The following is an 18,300-nucleotide window of genomic DNA, read 5'->3' as shown; positions in this document are numbered from 1 at the left end:
CCCACACCCACTCACACCACGGGGTTTGTGTTTTGTCAGGAGGTGCACGTCAAGCCAGCCATCTCCCTGGCAGCAACAGCTGCCAAGGCGAAATACCAGAGTAGGTATTTATAGAGGAGACGGAAAGCAGCACCAAGCGAAGTGCAGGAGAGGCGTTCTGGGGACTGGGAGCCAGGCACCTGAAGAGACAGAGGTGTCAAGGAAGGCTGGAGCTCCCATCACTCTAGGACCCCGACAGAATGAACCCCTGGAGTGTGTTTGCCTTCCTTTCCCATCCTGACTCCCCAAGCACGAGGCACTCACTGACCCCTAAGGGCATCTACATTTCTCTGTGCACATTGCTGTGTCTCTTCCCTTAGGCCTGACCCTTCTAGAACACAAAGCCTGGGAATGGAGTACTAGATTAGGAATCCATAGCTCAACCCTAGAAACAGAGCACTGGATTAGGAGCTGTTGTCGGTACCCAGGGCTGGTCAGAAAGAAAGAGGTGCTAAGAAGCAGGTCCTTTACCTCCCTAATGCTCAGGGGCATTAGTCATAGAGTTGGGCCGAGCATCTTTGCATGACTGTGCAATGATCGAGCCTTTGAACAGGCCAGGGAGACAATGAAGCTTACAACAACAATAACAACAAGGCCTTATATGTACTGATCCCTGCTGAGAGCACTGCACCCATGACTCCCCTGTTCTCTAACAGACCATGAGCAGAGGCTGTGTAGATGCCATTTTTGTAGCATAGCACAGGGAGGAATCCTGAGTCTGGGTGATAGGTTATTTCTCTGCTGGTGAAATGAACCAATTCAAGCCAGATTAGATTCTATGAAAGGTAGGTTTATTGGGGAGCTGCTCTGAGGGGAGTTCACTGCCCCAAGGATTGAGGCCAGGGGAGTTGCCATGGGGAGGGCTTGGGGGAGAGGGAAGAGAAAGAGAGAAAGGGCTCTAGCTCAGAGAGAGGCGAAGAAAGACCAAAATGTCTGGATTATACAGGGAAGAACCTCTACAGAAAGGGCACCCCAGCCCCTGGCTGGAAAGTTCAGGGTTGGAGGCAGGGTGTTCGAGGTAGTGACTGAGGGATGCTGGGAGAACCTGGAGGTCAGGTCTGCTTTGGTGTCTAAAATATGCACCTCAGTCTCTTGTCCCTGCGTCTGAAACCAAACACTAGGCTTTGGCTCCAGACTGGATGTGTCTACAGCAAGTGAACTGTGAAGGACTTGCTACTGCAGTCTTTTCAAAGCCTTTCGCATTAAGCAGCTAATTTTTATCCCCGAGACACGTTTTGAAATGGATGGGGGAGCTCCAGATATTCTTATCCAGGCTTCAAGTCAGTGCAAGCTGGTATGTTCTAGCTCTTCTGGGGCCTCAGCTTCCAATCTAGATTGTATGCTAGTAGAGGGGTTTGGAGGCTGCATGGATCCTTAACATATCCTAGGCAGCACATTCAGTTGTCATTGTCATTTTCTGGCCTCTTTCCCTACTCTTGGATGACACTTCACCTCTTCTCGAAGCACAAAGAGTAGCCACATGCCCGCCAGTCTTACCATTGCGTCTCCTGACTGTAAGAATTGGCTCAAGGGGTGCGGCGTCTGAGCAGGGCCAATCAAAGATCTCTGGAAATTATGAATAAAGCGGTTTGCTAAACTGGCCCCTGTGGTGGTCTTGTTTCGTGAATTCTGGTTTGGTGGGGAGGGGGGGTGTCAACGTGCTACACGTGGAAAGCTAGGGAGGAGAGGCCGTTGGCCTGGGTGGGGTCCAACTCCGAGGCCCTTGTCACGATTTGTCCTCTACTTGGATCAAGAAACTCCTTTTTCCACCAAAAACCCTTGATGCTGACTTTAGTCATATGCAATCCAAAGAAGCAGGGTGTGTAAGGACATTGAATGAATGTAGAGGACAGTTCTAGGAAGCTGCTAAGAAGGACATTGCTGTGGCTTTGTGAGCCACCCCTAGTACACATGAGGGATTGGCCTTCAGGCAAACCCTAGCCTTTAGCTGCTTGGTGAAATGAGGCAGAAAACAAATAAATAAACCGCATCATCTCTAGTCAAAACCAACAACTACTGGGCTCTTGGCTTCAAACCAATTGGGACTTTTTCCAAATCGCGGTTCCAGTCCTGAGGATCTAGTGCGGTGGACAGCAGTAAAACAACACCCTGCAGCCTGAGAGGCACAGGGAAAGGAACGCCCCAAGACGTGCTCTAAGAAGGCGCTGGAGCAAGACCTTGGCCTCCCGAGGGGGCTGCTGGGAACTGGACACTAAAAATAATTATCTTCCCAGATGCCCATGATCAAAACACAATGTATACAAAAAAGAGTTTAAGGCGAAAAGTTACTGGCTCCCAGTTTTCAACAGTTAACTCTTCCAGCCCGCCCCCGCCCCTGAGCCACACGACCAAATTTGGGTGGTGGCTGCTGTTGATCGCATACACGGAGCTGACCTTTATTTTTCTTTTTGTAGCCTAGACTCATGATGTTCCTGCTTAACTTTCAGAGTGCTAGGACTGCAGGTGAGCCTTACCACACCCGGCTTTTTCCCCTCTTAAAATATTTTACATGCTCTTCCGAGGCAAGCCGTTGGCTGTAAACACAGGTGTCTTGGAAAGTGTCCTGTTTTAGTTCTCTTAGAACTGAGTCCTGTTTTATTCTTATAAAATATACGTTACATAAAATGGACCTTTATTTGTTTGCTTGAGACAGGCTCTGCAGTGTAATCCAGAATAGCCTGAGTTGCATACGTAGACCACCCTGCCTCAGACTTGCCTTGATCTTGCTCTTCTGCCTCCCCCCCACATTGGGATTATAGACCTGTGACACCACGCCTGGCCATTTCACCATTTCTAGGTAGAGTCTGAAGCAGCAAATTCATTCTCTGTGTGGTACAGTGGTTATCACTACATCAGAATTACATACACCAGGACCGGCAGGCCCCAGGCAGGGGAGGGAGGATTCCAATTCCTACCTTTCTCGAGACCAGATTTCCAGGGTTGGACAGGACTAGACTGCACTCCAGACTGGCTCCTCTCCGTCCCATGATTCCCCATCCCACAACTGTGAGCTTCTATGTGGATGTTGGGAATTGAACCTAGGTCCTTCAGAAAAGCAACCAGTGTTCTTAACTGCTGAGCCATCTCTCCTGAGTCATCAAATCTTGATTCATTTGGACAGTGGCTGGGTGTACAGCTCAGTTGCCCAACATACGTAAAGCCTTGGGTTTGATCCCTTCGACGGCATCAAACTGGACACATGCCTATACTCCTAGGACTTCAGAGGTAGAAGTAGAAGAATTAGAAGTTCAAGCTCATTTTTGGTTCCATAACAACTTCGAGGCTAGCCTGGGCTACAAATTCGGTCGCAGAAACAAACAAATGCTGGAGTTTATTGGTGCTAACAACGATTTCCAACTTACACAGCTGCAAGAGGAAGTGGTTTGAGCTCTGTAAAGGGAACATAGTGGGGAGGCAGTTACTGGTCAGACAAATAGAGAAAGCAAAGACAATATTAGTGTTCGGTACTGCTCTTGGGTTGCCTTCCTTTGTCTCTTCAATTAAAAATCCCGGTCTGGGGCTGTCTTAGTCAGGGTTCCTATTCCTGCACAAACATCATGACCAAGAAGCAAGTTGGGGAGGAAAGGGTTTATTCAGCTTACATTTCCACATTGCTTTTCATTACTAAAGGAAGTCAGGACTGGAACTCAAGCAGGTCAGGAAGCAGGAGCTGATGCAGAAGTCATGGAGAGATATTACTCACTGGCTTGCTTCCCCTGGCTTGCTCAGCTTGCTTTCTTATAGAACCCAAGACTACACCAGCCTAGGGATGGCACCACCCACAATGGGCTGGGTCCTCCCCCCCTTGACCACTCGTTGAGAACATGCCTTATAGCTGGGTATCATGAAGGCATTTCCACAACTAGGGCTCCTTTTCTGTGATAACTCCAGCTTGTGTCAAGTTGACACACAAAACCAGCCAGTACAGGGGCTATTATTGGCTGTTTGAACTATGTTCTCTATGTTCTTTCTTCCCCTCTTCCTCTTCTTCCCTATTTCCTCTCTTCCTCTCTGTGTTTGGTTCTGAGATGGGGCTTCACCTTACAACCCAGACTCACCTTGAACTTATTCGGTACCTCAGCCTGACTTGGAACTTTCGAGTCCTCTGCCTTAGTCTGGCACACTGCTAGGAGTACAGGTCTGTGACACCAAGCCTGAATCTATTTCCTTTTAGTATAGGCTTTGACAAGAAATAGCTCCAATTAGGTTTCACTTCTACTTGCAGAGCAAGCAAGGATTCCATTACTTATGAACCCTGGCAGCTTTTTCTACTCGGGGATTCTTGAGCCCGTTTAAACACCATATTTTATTTCTGTCTCTATGGATTTGATTGCAGTAGGTAACTCTTGTACATGGAGTCATACAGTGTTTGTTCCCCTGTGACTGGTTTATTTAACTTAGCAACACAATCTCAAGTTTCCTCCGTGTTAGAGTAGGTTCCAGAGTTCCCTTTCTTTTACTGGTTGAGTAATATTCTCTCATTTGTGAATAATGCTGGACACTGCGCACTATAATATTGACCTGCCTGGCAGGAGATGCCCATTGGCACAATAGTGACATGGCCACTGTCGGGGTGACTAACTGCTTTCTGGTTGGACTCGGGGCCTGCTCCACAGGATAGAATTCGTGCCTGGTGATGTCATCACCATCAAGAGCTCATGGCTGGGGGATCACAGGTTTGATTTTTGTTGTCTTGATAAATAGTTATGATGTCAAATTGCCTTCTAAATATTTGTTTAGACCTGCAATTAGGGCTGCTCTCCACCTCGGTCAGAGAAGCTTCTTTTGGCAGTGGCAGTGATCAATAACTGTTCAGACTGAGAATGAACGACAGTTGAATGTTCATCCCGAAACAGGACAACCTCTTCCCGTGTCAACCTCTTCCTCACCCCAAGGCTCAAAGAACATCTCAGAAGAGGGGGAAGGAAGAGTGTAAGAAATGGAGACTAGAAAGGATTGATGTGAAATTCTGTCTTCTGGACACAGCATAGATGTCGGCCATCGCTCTCATGTACTCACAGCCGCTGTGGCTCTCTGCGCAAGATCAGACCACTCAAAGATCCAGGATGGCGAGGGAGGCAGCTCCCAAGACCTGACTCATTGGCAATGAGTAACTTCTAGAGGAAAAAGAGTCAGTTTTCTTTGGGGGGACGGCCACTTGGATGCTGCCCCATGTTCCAGTAGATAGTCTGCACTAGGGGTGTGTCCCAGTGCGAGTGTCATCGCTCTAAAGGGAGAGGCATCCGGGCAGTCAGCAGCCAAGGAATACCACAAAGTCACAAGACACGACAAACCTCATGGGAGAGATTTACTGGGAAAGGAAAGCCCAGGAGAGTGGCTCCCTCTGCTCAGGTGAGAAGCAGCAGAACACTAATCACAGTCAAGAGTTCACGGCTGGGAACTCATGCTCGCCTTAGTCCAAGCTTCCTCCCTTAGTAGAAGACGGAGTTTCTACGGGGTTTCTTGGGGACAGATTTCCAGGATGGGAACTGGTAGCATTTCAAGTCCTGAGCTTGGGCTTTTTACTCTGTGGGGCACAGCTCGGCCCCTTGTGTCTGGAGGGACTGGGTCTGGCCGATCTTTAGGCTCTTAGGGTGTTCTGTGGTTGGAGTTATGGTGGTTAGAGATCCTCAGGGGAGGGGCCTGGCCACTGGCTCACCTCCAGGGTCCTACAGCATGAGCAGTGCACAGGCAGCACTGACTGAACTCGGTGGGTTTTGTTTTGTTTTTTAAAAGAGCATAAGAAGTTGACATAGAGATGTGGAGGGAGGAGGGCCCAGAGCAAATTGAGTGGGAGAAACTAGGAGTGGACATGACCAAAATACACTGTAAGGGCCTCATGGGGCAATGGTAGCATATCTAACTCCAAACTTCAATGTATACATGCGTAAAATTCTCAAAAACAAAGATAAAAAGTACATTTTAAAAACTTCCTTCAGAGTCAGTGCTGGCATATACCTTTAAGCCTAGCACTTGGGAGACAGAAGCAGTTGGATCTCTGGGAGTTAGAGGCCAGCCTGATCTACAGAGTGAGCTCCAGGATAGCCAGGTGTACACAGAGAAACCCTGTCTTGATGATGATGATGATGATGATGACGACGACAATGGCAATGTTCCCAATCCTGCCCTCAGCACGCATCATGTTCTGGTCTTGTTTGTTTTGTACAGTCTGCCCTCATGAGTATGAAGTGGTACCTCGCTGTGGTTTTAATTTGCATATCACTGATCATTAGTGATGCTAAGCATCTTTCTGTGTTTGTTGGTCTTCTTTGGATAAGTGTCTGTCCTAGTTGGAATTTCTATTGCTGTGATGAAACACAATGACCAAAAGCAAGTTGGAGAGGAAAGAGTTTACTTGACTTACACTTACACATCATAGTCCATCACTGAAGGACATCAGGACAGGAACTCAAACAGGAACAAGGAGGCCGGAGCTCGTGCAGAGGCCATGGAGAGGTGCTGTTTACTGGCTTGTTCCTCATGACTTTCTCAGCCTGCTTTCTTATAGAACCCAGGACCTCCAGACCAGGGATGGCGCCACCCACAGTGGGCTAGGCCCTTCCCCATTGATCACTAATTGAGAAAATGTCTTACAGCTGGATCTCAGGGAGGCATCTCCTCAACTCAGGCTGCTTCCTCTCTGATGATGCTAGCTCTTGTCAAGTTGACACACAAAGCCAACCGTTATAGTCTTTCTTCATATTCCCAGCTGTCCTGAAAGCAGCTGAAAACTCACAGAAATCCTCCTGCCTCTCTCTCCAGTGTGTTGGGTTAAAGGAATGTACCACTATTTGGCTCGTAGTGTCCTTTGAGACACAATCCTTTTTTAGTTTTTGTGCAAACCAATTTAAGAATCAATTTATCTCTCTCTCTCACACACATCCTTTTGAAGTCATGTCCAAGATATCATTGCCAAATCCAGTGACATGAAACTTTTCCACTAAGTTTTCTTTCCTAACAGTTTTATGGCTTTTAATTCCATACTTAAGTATAGATACATTTGGGCTAATTTCTGTATAAGGCATAAGGTAAGGGCCTCCAGTTGCCTCTTGCATATGGCTAGTCAATATTCCCACCATTTATGGAAACCTGCCTTTTTCTCATTGAATGATCTTGATAACTATGTGACTATGTGAAAATTCATTTCTGAGTTCCGTTCTGTCCCATTAACTATATATTTGTATTTTTCCTAGTACCACATTATTTTGATAACTGTAGCTTTAGTAGTGTTTCAAAACCAACCAGTGTAAGTTGGTTAGCTTAGTTCTTCTTTTCCAGGTTTTGTTTCCATTTTCTAGTAGAAGCCCATGAGAAACCATAGGCAGCTTAGGACATAGTTTTCTTTTTCTGTAAAAATTGGGTTTTTTTGCTAGAGATCAACCTGAATATGTGCATAGCTGTGGGGAATATCAACATCTTCATAATACTGCAGTCTATGAAAATGAGACGCTCTACATTTATTCAGATATCTATTTCAGCAACATTTTATAGTTCGCAAACCTTCGTTTTGGTTATTGTTATGAGTTCTTTTTCTTTTTTAAGCTTCATTTATTTATTTTTATATGAGTACAGTATAGCTGTCTGCAGACACACCAGAAGAGGGCACCAGATCTCATTACAGATGGTTGTAAGCCACCATGTGGTTGCTGGGAATTGAACTCAGGACCTCTGGAAGAGCAGTCAATGCTTTTAACTGTTGAGCCATCTTGCCAGCCCCCTTGTTACAAGTTCTAACCAATGAAGTTGTTATAATTTATCATCAACCAAGAGGGCTGTGTGAGCACTTTCCTCTTCATTCTGCAATGTAGAATTGTGTGGAAATGTCTCACACTGCAGGAATAAGTTCTATGTGTTGGTGATCTTTTTTTTATTGGCTCTTGAGTTTCCTTTGCCATATGTTGTTGAAAATTTTGGTCAGGCCATGACATACGAAGTATTCTTTCGTCCTCTAACTTCCACAAGGACTGATATTAGTTTTTGTTGAAACATTTAGCAGAATTGACTGGTGAGATCATTGGGGCCTGCACTCTGGGCCTGAGGTATCAGGGCCCGCAAGGTTTAAGCTCTTCACCTCAGTGTCTTCCCTTGTATTTCATTATGGATCTAGCATAGTTTATTCAGCAGGTTCCTTATTTATGGGCATTTTACACTGTTGCCAGTTCTGTTTGTATAAGCAATACCATTTGGAACATCTTCAGGACACATCTTTGAAGATTTTAGTAAATTATTTTTAATGCAAACTCATGTGATTTCATGATCATGCCTCTTCCTGGAGCTCCTTAGTCCTGGGAAATGTGAAAGTCCACCAAGACCAACCTGTGTGTTGTATCTGTGGGGGCTGTGGCAAGGTAAGTGATAAAGTGTCTTGCACGATGACCTGAGTTCAATTCCCAGAACTCATGTTATAGAAAAAGAAAGTCTAGGTTGAGAGAAAGCCCTGGGGGTTGGGGATTTAGCTCAGTGGTAGAGCACTTGCCTAGCATGCGCAAGGCCCTTGGTTCGGTCCCCAGCTCCAAAAAAAAAAAAAAGAAAGAAAGAGAGAGAGAGAGAGAGAGAGAGAGAGAGAGAGAGAGAGAGAGAGAGAGCCCTGACTTGGAACTTCCCACCATGCCTTAGGGAAGGTCTCTTTGTCCCCCTCCCTGCCAGCCAATTAATGTAAAGGTCACCAGGACCACTAGTCATTATGTGCCTAATTGCTGTTGCTATAATCTGCCCTCAAAATTATATAAAAAGCTTATGAAAGAAAGAGAAGGAGTCGCCTCTCCTCTGGCTGCAGGATGATCCCAGTGTGTTAGAACAATAAACCTCTTGCTTTTGCATCAAACTGTGTTCTCCAGTCTCATTCGGGGGTCTTCCGGTAGCTAAGGCTCACTTTGAGTCTTACAAGGTAGGTGATATATGCTTGTAACTCCAACACTGGGGAGGCAGAAGCAAGTGGATTCCCGAGGCTTGCTGGCCAGCTACTCTAGCCTACTTAAGAAGTTTCAAGCCAGTGAGAGACTGTCCCAAACAAACCAAAAAAATACCCCCAAACAAAAACTAAAGTGATGGTAATGAAGAATGACAACAGAGTTTGTCCTCTGGCTCTCACACACAAGTGCACACACATCCACACACATCTGTATATGTGAACATGCACATGGGTGTGTGTGTGTGTGTGTGTGTGTGTGTGTGTGTGTTGTCTGTATGTATATCTGTACCTAGAGCCTATGGAGGCCAGAAAGGATGTTGGATCCCCAAGATTGGAGTTATAAATGGTTGTGAGCCTCCATATAGGATGCTGGGAATTGAACTCAGATCCCCTGCAAGAGCATGCTAGTACTCTTAACTACTGAGCCATCTCTCCAGGTGTGTGTGTGTGTGTGTGTGTGTGTGATCAAAGGACAGCTTTCAGGAATTCTCTCACCTAGTAAGGCCTAGGGGTTAAATAAAATCAGGTCATCAAGCTTGGTGGCAGGTACCTTTACCTAGCTCAACAATCTTTGTTTTATCTAAGACAGGGTCTCATATAGACTAGGCTGGCCTCAAATTTGCTATATAGCAGAGGATAGCCTTGAACTCCGATCTTTCTGCCTCCACCTCTCAAGTGCTGGGATTAGAGATATGAGCTCCCATGCCCAGTTTATGTCTCTTAAAGTTTCCACCAGCTAAGACCATAGCCCTAGTACATACGTTGTCAGCCACTGCTTAACATCACTACAGGGGCCAAGCTTCCAGTTCAGGAAGCCGTAGAGGACAAACCATGTCCAAACCAGTGCCTTAAAAGTCACGCTTTGTTCCTTTCCCCAGGACCTACTCCTACCCGATCTGTCTCCTGTCAGCTGTCACATGAGTGGGTCTTGGGAACACTGCACAGAGGTGAACTCTGGGGGGTCTGAGCTCTTGTCAACCCCTCGGCTCTTGGTGGGGAAAATGGTTAGAGGAACAAACAGAGTCTGGGGTAGAATTTCCACTGGAGTTCAAGATGGGTGCCCATTCCCGAGGTTTCAAGCTATAGCCATCTGTGCCACCTGACAAGTGCCATTTTCTCTCTGACCTTGGCATGACCTTTTTGAGAGTGGGGAACCGGTCCAGATCTTGTTTAGGTGGGATAGTGCTCAGTTCTGGCAGGTGGAGTCTCTGGGCACCAGAAGGAAGGTTACCTTCTGACACCTGCAGAGAGGCTGTCCAGGCACTGCCTGCTGCCTCTGTTCACCTTCCCCTCACTAGCAGCTCCTAAGGCTCCACCAGTGCAAGCTCCTGAGTGACTGTAAAAGGGAAGGAATGTCCAGAGGCGATTGTTTCTTCCTGGAAACCCTAGGGGCGGGGCCAGAGCTGGGGGGCCCAGCCAGAATGGCGTCAAGATTCTCCTTGAAACTCATCTCTTTCTTGCTGCATTGGGGATAGGGGAGTGGCTTAGTCAGAATCCCCATCCTCTGCCCCCCTCTCCTCTGGTTGGCTTAAGATCTCCCAAATACATCCTCTTGTTCTCAAGCATCTCTGCCTCCTGACCCCTCTTCTTCCACTGGTTTCCCATCCCCAATCCTCACCTCCGGCCCTGCTTCTGACCCCCCCTCCCCACAACACACACACACTCCTTTTACAGACATGAAGTACCTTGGGTTTTCTGCCAAAGTAGGAGACGTCTGGGGCTAATCTCACCTCCTTCCTCCCTAGCTTCTACCAAATAGGACATCTGTGTCCATGAGGGAAGAATGGAGTAAAAGAATGAAGGTGGGGGAGGAGGAGGCCTGGTCTTAGAGTGATGCCTTAGGGACTACCCGTGCCATGAAGTTCAGATGTAATGGAGACAGAGGTCATAGTAGAGGTGAGAGAGGGAAATGGTGTTCTGGTAGCTTTAGGGAAGGGCTAGGGGTGGGAGGTACCCTGCAATTCTAATGCTTGGGAGACTGAGACAGAAGGATCCAGAATTCTTGTTCCAAGACAGGGTTTCTCCGTGTAACCCTCACTGTTCTGGAACTTTCACTCTGTAGAGCAGGCAGGCCTTGAACCCCCGAGTATGGGGTTAAAAGGCCTGAACCACCGTGTCTTGCTTAATTTTTAAAGCATCTACTCGTTTGCCTATTTGAGACTATGCTACAGCATCCATATGAAAGTCAGAGGGAAGCTGTCCAGTCATGTCTCTTCTTCTACCTTGTGGGCTATGGGCATTGAACTCAGGTCACCAGATGCCAAATACCTTTACCCACTGAGCCATATAGCTGACCCAGAAGCTAGATCTCATTGACTTTTCTGAGCAGTGTGGCCTGGAGTCTCCTCGTTAAGAGAAACCAGATTACAGGTGTATCCCCTAGAAGAGACATTATCCCACCACACGTTGACATTCTGCCAAGCCTCTGTGGTGCTACCATCCTTCCTGGGGATGGATACCCTGGCTCCTTCTCCCAGGTTTCTTGGCTCAGCCTGGAAGCCACTGGCCCTCCCACCTCCCACCATGCAGACCCACCTCCTTCTGGGTTCTCTGAGTTCCAGTTTCCCCATGACATGTCTTCTAGTCCCCAGACCCAAAAGACTGTAGGAGACACCTCTGAACTTCTCTGTTTATCACTAGTCCTGTCCAGTCCTATGCCGAAGCTGTCAAGGCTGCCACCCCAAGGATAAAAAGAGGTCCCACTCTTCAGCCAACCTTGGAAGGGCTTTTGTTGTTTGTTTGTTCGTAGTTTGACTTTTTCTCTCTATATTAATCTCAGATAGGATCTCTCTGTATATCCCTGTCTGACCTGGAACTCCCTGCATAAACCAGGCTGGCTTCAAATTCACAGATTCACTTGTTTCTGTGTCCTGAGGGATTAAAGGTGTGAACCACCACATCAGGTTTTGGGGGCTGCAGAAAGGAGGGGTCAACAGGCTTGGACAGTCCAGGGCCCATCAGCCACCCTCAGAGCCAATTCTTAGGACTCTGCTTGCCTTTCCTTTCATGTAGACAGACTGGTGGCCGTGATCCTGGGTCATCATTCAATGCTTGCCTCTCCCTGATTCATCTCCATTCCTTTCATCTTTCCTCATCGCCCGTTTGGTCCTAACTCCTCTAGTTTGGTCATATTCCTGCTGTTCTGGGAACTTTCCAAATTTCCTCTGAGGCCCTGGGTGCTTCAAACAGGGCCTGAGTGGCTGGCAGTGACCTCACAGGGCCACTATGCACAAGTTGCTATTTATAGTATAGGATCATACTGCTCTTCGTACAGCCCTAGTCATGGTCATCTTAAGGGTCCACTCAGACTCTTAGGCCTTCTCTGACACTTCAGATCACGGCACACAACAGTGTCCTAAACTGTGCTTGCTGCGGGGAGGGATACTTAGTCTGTGAACCATTCAGGTACATACTGCAACTGGGTCTGAAACTCCAGAGAACACCAGAGAGGGTCTTGCTATGTAGCCTCTCAGGCTGCACACAAAACCGTGCCTGTTGTATGTACTTATAGCCCTAACGCTTTGCTCATCTTCTTTTTTTAAAAAGACTTATTTATTTTTATTTATATGAGTACACTGTAGTTGTCTTCAGACACACCAGAAGAGGGCATTGAATCCCATTACAGATGGTTGTGAGGCACCATGTGGTTGCTGGGAATTGAACTCAGGACCTCTGGAAGACCAGTCAGTGCTCCTAACCACTGAGCCATCTCTCCAGCCCCTCTCTCATCTTCTTAAACCCACTGAGAAATGGTTACACAATGGCTCAGGTTCTACCAGACTCCACAGAGCTCTGAGCAAAAGAAAGAATTGGGGAAGAGCAGGTAGGCCCTGCCTGGACTCAGACACTGGATAGATCCCTCTTGAGTGAGTTTATTCTCCAAGAGCCTCAGCTGAGCCAACAAGACGGCTGTTGCCAAACCTGATAACCTGAGCTCAATCCTTGGGCTCCACATACCGGAAGGAGAAAAACTCCTACACGTTGTCTTCTGACGTCCACACATTAGCCAGGGTACATGCACATCCATACGCATGCATGCAAAATAAACTTTAAAAATGTAATTAAAAAAGCTGAGGGCTGGAGAGATAGCTCAGTGCTAAGAGCACTGACTGCTCTTCCAGAGATCCTGAGTTCAAATCCCAGCAACCATATGGTGACTCACAACCATCTGTAATGAGATTTGATGCCCTCTTTTATACAGTAAATAAATAAATCTTTAAAAAAAAAGCTGGGCAGTGATGGCACACAACTTTAATCCCAGCACCTGGGAAGTGGAGACAGGCAGAGCTCCGAATTTGAGGCCAGCTTTGTCGGTAGATTGAGTTCCAGGATAGCTAGGGCTACTCAGAGAAACCCTGTTTCAAAAACAAACAAACAAACAACCCCCCCAAAAAACCAAAACAAGACAGACAGAGAGAGAGAGAGAGAGAGAGAGAGAGAGAGAGAGAGAGAACGAGAACGTAGGAGTGGATGAACCTGAATGTAATCTGTGCAGTGGAGGCAGGAGGATTAGAGTTCCAGGTCAGCCCGGGCTACAATGCGAACTGGAGACCAGCCTAAACTATAACGGTGAAGGGCTGGCTGTTGTTTTATAAAAAAAAGAAAGAAAAGGAACCAGGGTTCTGCTTGATAGAGGCGTGGTATGGTGAGGTATGGTGGTGCCTCTGAGGGTCCATGCTGAAACATCCCTCCCCCTGAGGTACCAGCCATAGTATAGAATAAAGTTTATTTAGGGCATAGGGAGGGGAGTTGAAGAGGGAATAGAGACAGAGAAAGGCAGAGAGAGAGACAGACAGACAGACACAGACACGGACACAGACACAGACACAGAGAAAAAAGAGGAGAGGCCAGCATGAACATGGGGAGAGAGCAGGTAGGGAGAAGATGAGGAGAGAAGGGACAGAGAGGGAAAAAAGTAAGAGGGAAAGAGAGTGAGGAAGGGGTAAGCAGCCCCCTTTATACTGAGTCAGACATACCTGGCTGTTGCCAGGTAACTGTGGGACAGAGCCTAAAATGAATGCTAACACTGGAACTTTAGCTCTGTGGTAGAGCATTAGCACACAGGGTCCTAGGTTCAACCCCCAGTACTTCTAGGCCTCAGTTTCCCCATCTGTGAAAGAATAAGAATTTTTGGGCCTCAGTTTCCCCAGCTGTGAAAGAATAAGAGCATCTTGCATTGAGAAAAATGAGACCAGAAACTAAATGACCCATCCCAGTTAGCTCTCAGTAATGGCCAGCCATTACCACATTGTCCCACCTCTCCACAACAGGGTCGGCTCTAAACCTTGCTTCTAGCAGGTACAAGGCCAAGACTCAAAGTCACAACCTCCTGACTGCAGGTTTCCCACTCTTCCCACAGCCACAGTGTACAGTGCTTCTGGTTAGACCTGACTAGCAATCAGGAGCTCTAACTGTACTAGGGATGGTACTGTGGGTCTCTGCCTTGTGGAACGGTGTCTAATCCTGACCATTTTGTGAAGCACCAGCTTCTGTCTTCCTTTTACAGAACAGATAAACAGAGCTTGGAGAGGGGAATGGTAAGTCCCCCCGGGTTGCACAGCCAAACAAAACAAAACCTACCACCACTACTACATCAAAATCAAAACCACCGAGATTTGGCTCTTTCTACTGTCCGTAGGTCTGCTTTTTCTGTGTGGACCACACAACAGACAGATTTAGCAGCACCAACTTCAATCTTTCTCTTTAACTCGGCGCTATAAGGGGATTTCCATGGAAAAAAAGTCCCATGTTCAGAGTGAGGTTGCTCTGGGCAAACTTCTCTCTCCAACCCCTCCAGGAGGAAGCCGAAGCCTCAGGATGTGTGTGGGGGACGGGAGCGGAGGTGGGGGGTTCCTAGCCGTAGGGAAAAAGAGCTGGACACCCACATGCCAAAGTCTCACACTTCCCTTGGCTGCACCCCGGCCACAGACTGCCCCCAACCGGCCTCATCCACACATCCCTTCTAGCTAGCCTGCTTGAAGACTAAGGGCTGGAGACAGTTTTGATCTTTAGGCCTCGAGGTTGGAAAGAGACTCTGAGGCCGATTGCCAGCAGCTGGGGATTCCCATCGCCTCAGCACCCCAGCTCCCCCGGGCTAGAGACGTGATATGGCCCCAGCCCCCAGTAGGCTCTTTTCCCACGAACATCCCAGCAGCGCTGCAAGTGTTTCTGCTACCAGAAGTTGTACCCACAAGAGTCCCGGAGACCTTCGGACCCCCCTCCCCCGCATCTTGCCTAGGAAAAGCTAGCTCTCTTCCACCCTCCCATTCTTCGTACGGGAATAGAAGCTCTGAGCTCCTACTCTTGGGACTGGGAGCGGCCACAGCCGCTGCTGCCACTCAGGGATAGGGGAGGGGCTGCACGGAGAGGAGGGCCCAGTGGGGGAGGGGACTCGAGTTGCTCCCCAAGTCTTTTCTACACAGCTCCAAACCATCACAGGGCAATCCAGAGTCCGGGTCTTGGGGCTCCAGGCACAAAAACTCAGTACGGGGCCAGCACCCTAATTTCTGTCTCTTCTCAGTTTGGTTTAACCTTTTTTCAACTGGGTATCTGCCCCATCCTACCCCTAACTCCAACTAAGTAAACTGTCTCTACAGGGTAACCCAGCATTCCAGCCTTATTGAGGTCAAAAGGGCTTCCGGCCTGACTTGGGATCCCCACCCCCACTCTTAGGCCTCAGGCCGGGTCCTCTGGGCCTCCCAGCTGCTGGACCTCTGCAATTCTTTCTCCTGGCACCTCCCCCAGCCCCAGCCAGATTTAGCTCCTTTAATCTCTGAAATCCAATCCGGCCTGAGCACACGCTGCACTTCCCAAATGGCCTGTCATTGGAGAGGGTCCGGGCCAGGGAGACCTCAGCTCTTAGCTAGACTGAAGGAACCCCACTTCCAATCCTGAACCTCCAGTTGAACCCCTCTTCTTCCCACCCCTGGGAAACTCTGGCTATGTAGGGTTCCGCTAGCTACCATTGACCTCTACAGGGCTAAGGGTAGCCTGTTCTAATGGGCCATCTCTCTGCCTGGGGCAAATTTACTCAGGGAGCTCTTTTCTACCAGGTAACGCCCCTTTCCCCTGGCACTGCAATCTGCAGCTGGATCATCCAGTTCTCCTCGGATTCCAGATTGGAAGCAGTATACCCCAGGAACTCACCTGAGCTGCTCCTCCTCTTCCTCCTCCCCCTCCTCCTCCTCCTCCTCCTCCCCCACCTCCTTCTCTTCCTCCTCTTCCTCCTCCTCCTCTTCCTCCTCCTCCTCCTCCTTCTCCTCCTGTGTGACCTTGGGAGTGTTCCACCTCTCTGGATAGGATCTCCAGGAAATGGGGATCATAACTTTACCTTAGTTTAGAGCCATGAGACTTCATGAGTAGCTAAGAGACTTCATGCCCCAGGCAATTCTGGGTACCTGACAAGTGCCATTTAGGCGCTGACGGAAATGCTGGAGATATGACTCGGTGTGACTGGCATCCACAAGGCCAGGGCCACCATCCCCTGGACTACCAAACAGCAGAAACAACATCTTCATTATAGTCTGGACTCTTCTGAGAAAATTTTAAAACGTGTTCAATGAAAACACTATTTCCTGCCTTGAATCCCGGAGACTTTCTTCTGTGTTAAGATACCATGGATTTCGAGACACTTCATTTATTTAATAACATCGTTTCTTGAGGAAACAGCAACATTACCGTACGAAATGTACAAAACTGTCAGCCATCCATCTTCTGCTCTCAGAATGTGTGAATTGTTCTAGAATGTATTATCTGTGTGGCACCCCTGCCTCTGTCCAGAGACCCCCTTGTCCCAGCTTTCTTGTATGTATGTATGCATGTATGTATGTATGCATGCATGTATGTATGTATGTATTTTGTTTACTGTTGGTGCTTGAATATTGGGGTTCAAGTTATTTCTACCAAAGGTTTTGTTGTTGTTGTCTTGGCTTTTTTTTTTTTTTTTTTTTAAGATAACTGGCCTTAGGTAAGAGCATTGATTTCCTCATGCCTACGTTTTTCCTTAAGCAATTCACGATTGTAGTGAATATTAAACAAAATATATGTATGTGTTTATACAGCACTGAATTGGATATTCAACACAAGGGCGCTATTATTATTGTAACGATTTTGAAACGTTTGTTGAATTGAATCCGTTTTCCAAAGATGTGGGAGGTGGAGCTCTGGTATTCCATGGTCCAGATGCCCTCCAGTGGTCATCATGAGGAACTGCAGCCTTCCTGTAGGCTTCGGGACTCCCTTAACTGGTCCAGAAATTCATTAAACTACCCACACCCACGCCAGGCTCATCCAATCCTCCTGGAATTTTCACGTTACCCTTAAGGAGACCTTAGTGGTTTCTAAAAGAGTACTGAATAATATCAGAGTCTAAAAAGCAAAGTTTAGCAATGGAGGCTAACGTAGACACATTGTCTCAGAGTCCAGAGTCCCACAGAAATAGGTTGTGTTAATCCCAAAGATGGGAAGAGAAAGACCATTGACCCGAATCATCACGGCCAAATTAATTAAGGCGGGCAATTAATTAAAGCAAACTTTTAAATCCATGCACATGGGTTTCATCCCACTAAGGCAGGATTTGGGAGGTCAGTTTGGATGTGAGGGAGACAAGGGTTTTATATATAGCTCAGGGGTAGGAATTTCCAAATGGGGGATTTGGACAAAATAGGCCAGGGTTACAGGAGCAGAATACAAGCATAACCAGTTAGTCATAAGGACCTCTGGAAGCAAAAACATGATTACAAGCAGGTCTTAACAACAGAGAGTCGTAACAAGGTAGCCATAACAGCCCTTTTGAAACAAAGACAGGGTTCCCATCCCTGGAACAGGCAGTACAGAAACATTTGTGGTTAAGGTTGCAGGTGGGACACAGCCCAGTCCTTGAGAATCTGAGGTGTAATCATGAACAGCAATGAACCTAGTTTGTCTTTACTGGAAGATGGCTTTTAAGCCTCAAATGGAGGCAGGTTGGTTCTTCTGCTGGTGGAACGTTATGAGCTGAGCACCAGTCTTCTGTGACCCAGACACTGTGGGACCTGGCCTGTGGAAATACCCTCCTTCTGACATCTCCAAAAATCTAGCCCAGGACAAGGTTCACCTGAATCCAAGAGTCTGAATCCATGGTCAAACGGTTCTTCCCTCTGCTCACCCAGGCCATCTTTCTTTCCTTCAGTTATCCATTCATCAATATGTATTGAACACTGGATATGTACCAAGCCTCGTGTTCTAAGTGCTGGGGGTTAAAAAGATCAATTTAACACAGATACAGACACAGCGACTAAGAGTTGTTCACAATGTCCCAGACACCACATGGGGAGCTAATCCTCCCATTCAAGTGTTTACAGCATATGTGT

The sequence above is a fragment of the Rattus norvegicus genome, chromosome 9, assembly GCF_036323735.1.
Source record: "Rattus norvegicus strain BN/NHsdMcwi chromosome 9, GRCr8, whole genome shotgun sequence".
In the NCBI taxonomy this organism is placed as follows: Eukaryota; Metazoa; Chordata; class Mammalia; order Rodentia; family Muridae; genus Rattus; species Rattus norvegicus.
The sequence above is the reverse complement of the archived record's forward strand: the minus strand, read 5'-3'. Positions refer to the sequence as shown.